Here is a 3,575-nt window from a genome sequence, read left to right on the forward strand (position 1 = left end):
CCATTAAATGATTTGATTTAATAAGCGTTATTTTACCTATTGTTCAAATTAATTATAATTTTATATAAACTAAATGAAATATTTATTATTTTATAATTTTACCTATTGTTCAAATTAATTATAATTTTATATAAATTAAATGAAATAATTATTATTTTATAGTTAATATAAATGATATAAATATTTTAATAACGTTACATTACCAAAAATTTTAATTTTATTTTGCGCAACACGCGAATATTAGATAAGACCCTTCACATATTGATTTTTAATAATTTAGCTATGGAAAATTGACAGCACACATGTGGCAGGCTTGTGGTTGTGTTAAGATTGAATTGCATCTTTTTTGTATAATTGTAACCGCTTCAATCACCAATGATTTCGTTAAATTTGATTTTTTATATTTATGTTCAACTCCATTAACCCTTGCAAACTTGGATTAAATTTGGTGACATGGTTTGATTGTAATATATGTTGTTATATGGTATATAATATGTTCTTTTATCAAAGTCTTATACTACAAACTAGATGCGTTCCCCCACGTTGCGGGGGTTTAAAGGTGTTTCTTTTGTGTGCAACTATAGTACATCACGTTAATTGGTAACCACAATAAAATATATTGCTATTCTCTGTAATTCGCCCATTTGCAAACACAGTAAAAAAATGAATGTAAATTGGTATTTTGATGATCAAAATCACAGAAAACGAAACATTAAAATGAAAGTACATTGCTTTATTTTGTTTACTATATGCCAAAATCCACCACCTGTTGAAATTGCTGAAACAGTTATGCTGTAAGCATATGCTCCACTTTTTCTTTTAGCTGATATGTGTTATCCCATCCTGATGGAAGTCCTTCATCTTCATAATCTTTTTGTTCCATGTTTAAATCTGCGGTGCGACACATTAGTTTTTCCAAACTACGAAACATCTGAAACTTACCATGACAGATTATGGGGTCATAACTTTACTACAAAAAATGATGGAAAAATAAAGGATGTAAGGGGGTGTTTGAACTCAATTGGTTTACCCATAACCCGTCCGCCAAATCGGATCAAATAAAAATGGGGTTTTTAAATATCAACACCCTGCAGTCTTTTTTAACAGTTTTTTGGTAGCACCTTGTAGTTCTTATTGTAGTTAATTTGTGGTTTTATTTATTATACAATCTTCAAATCCAAAACTTATGCAAGAAAATATTCAGTTTTCCTTCAGGTAGGGTTACCCACGTAATAAAAAAATAAATGAAACTTCAACACAATAATTGGAGACGGAAAGATCAATAGAATAAGTAAAGAAAGAAAGAAAGTTACAATTGCATGTTCTGTGAAATTTTTCTGTAACATAACATGTATGAGTAAAAAGAGTCCTATTTTAACAAAAAAGATAGAAAACTATATGAAAGTGATTCCCTTTTATCTCGTGGACATTAAATTCGACAGTTGAGCGAATTTAAGGTGATAAGGTAGTGGAATGATCAAAGTAAAGTGATTTTGTAGGTGTTCTTTCAGGTGATGTACTAAAGTGTGTTACAGTTAATTACATAAGCAAACCTGTGAGTTACTTTCTCATATTTCATCACTCTACTACTCTATGTATGTGTACCTATGCAGAAAAAGCAAAAAATGCATTGTAATGAATTTGTTAGTTAGATAAGATACATAAAGAAATTATACAATAAAAAGTAGAAGCTACATCAGCAAATTATAAATACCTTGCTTACATAAGATACATCTTCCTGTAATCCACTAATGTTGCAGCCTGTTTTCACATTTGAAGCTTTTTGGTTAACTTGGGTGTCTACAATTCTATAACGGGGCATGGTAAGGGAAATTAAGTTAGTCAAGAAAGTTAAACGATGATGTGCTCCTAAATGGTACGATGAGCACATTCATAGGTTCTAAACAAAGCATTAAGGACCTATATAAATGAATGATTCATTAAAACAGTTATATCCATCCATTATAGAACCTAACTTATAATGGTAAAATGTAGCTGCTATAGGTTTTAAGTTCCATAATATTTCCATTCTTAAGATATATTTATTAATGCATTACTATTATTGCATCGGGTCCTGAATGATTAAAATAAAAAGCCTTCAACTACATTGAGAAATTGCAGCTAACACTAAATGATCACAAAATACTAAATTACCCTTGGAACAAAATCTTTATTGATCTTTATTCTAAAATGGATAACATAGTGAAAAAGTGAAAGTCAACTCTTCCAGAAGTAACAATCTGAAGTGTCAACATAAAATGCATACAAACATTTATACATGGTTAATAATTAGGAAATTAGCCCCCAAAAAAAAGTTTCCACATGATAAGTTGTTGCTTATTTATGCTAAATCCCAAGAACCACATGTCATGATTAAATCTTAAGGGCAAAATAGTCATTTAGTCTTATGTACACAATTTATTCAGTATAAGAATAAAAAGAAAGTAGGTCTTACTTGTAGAGTATTAACTTGATCTGCCTTCTTAAGAAGAACTCCAATCTTATCATCTTGACCACGTACAGACCAAATATGTAGAAGGAAATAAAATAAGACAGTTGACTCAAATAATAGAAATCGATAACCTTACCTTGAAGAAAACAAAAGAAGAACGGATGTTTTAAATGAAAAAACTACCCTTGATGAAAGGCATAGACAAAAGTAAAAGAAAAAGGAAGTCACTCAACCTAGTAGATATTTTAAAAGACAAAACTACCATTGATGAAAATCATAGACAAAATACATACCGCAATGTTCCAAAATAATAGTAGTATTCCTTCTTCCTTAATGATAAAATCATAAATAGTTAAAGAATATCTTAAAAAAGATGTCATTACCACCTGTTTCAAGGTCCGAGATAAATTTTTTTGCTTGGAACTACAACGAATATCTTAGGAAAAGTGAAAAGCCCGAAAAAAGCTGCAAAAGAAATCCCAAATTCAGCAACATTTCCATCAGAACAGAAGGAAGTTGGTTCACGGCAATGAAAGGTACCTGTTTCGTCATCATCAATGTCTGAACCTTTATTATGAAGACTTAAAGCCTTTTTTTATGATTTCCTTGATGATTTTGAATGTAAGAAATCACAAAGCTAACCCAAATTGGACATTTTTCAAATGGTTATAAAGCTTCCACATTGTTGCCAAAACAAATAGCAGTGTTGTCATGTATCAGATGACACCCAGACCTGATTGAACCAAAACAAAAAGTAAAAGCTGAAGTGAGAATCATTTGCGGAGCTACAGGTTGGTAGAATCTCTAATTGAAGATAGAAATTTTGTATGAAAATACTTGTGAACGAAAATCAAACGGAAAACAATGTAACGATTAACAAATAAAATTGTTAAATAAATTGTGAATTTAGAAGCCATGGTGCTGAAGATGCGAACATATTGTTAGATTCTGATACTGAAATTCGAAAGGGAACCAAGTCAGTTCAGAAATTGTAAGTAAATCAGGTTTTCATACCCATGGGGCTGTAAAATAAGAGATTGAAAATTGACCTTGTGGTTCCACTGTAGTTGATTGAACGACACAGCTTTCCATCTACTAAATGTAGCATTTGGATCGATTATGG

At 30.5% G+C, this 3,575-nt stretch overlaps 1 long non-coding RNA gene across 2 annotated transcripts; it reads right to left on the minus strand.

Moving 5' to 3' along the window:
• Positions 1-656: 656 nt before the first annotated feature.
• Positions 657-3,154, minus strand: LOC145002080 (uncharacterized). Of its 2 annotated transcripts, none has more exons than XR_013661800.1 (5): positions 2,993-3,154; positions 2,456-2,917; positions 1,715-1,761; positions 1,554-1,605; positions 657-891 (listed from the first exon to the last, which is right to left on the minus strand). It is a non-coding gene; the product is annotated as an uncharacterized LOC145002080 (long non-coding RNA). The 2 variants fall into 2 exon arrangements; XR_013661799.1 differs by having other exon boundaries at positions 1,715-1,808.
• Positions 3,155-3,575: the final 421 nt, after the last annotated feature.

The sequence above is a fragment of the Lactuca saligna genome, chromosome 6 (genome assembly GCF_052625555.1).
Source record: "Lactuca saligna cultivar CGN05327 chromosome 6, ASM5262555v1, whole genome shotgun sequence".
Taxonomy (NCBI): Eukaryota; Viridiplantae; Streptophyta; class Magnoliopsida; order Asterales; family Asteraceae; genus Lactuca; species Lactuca saligna.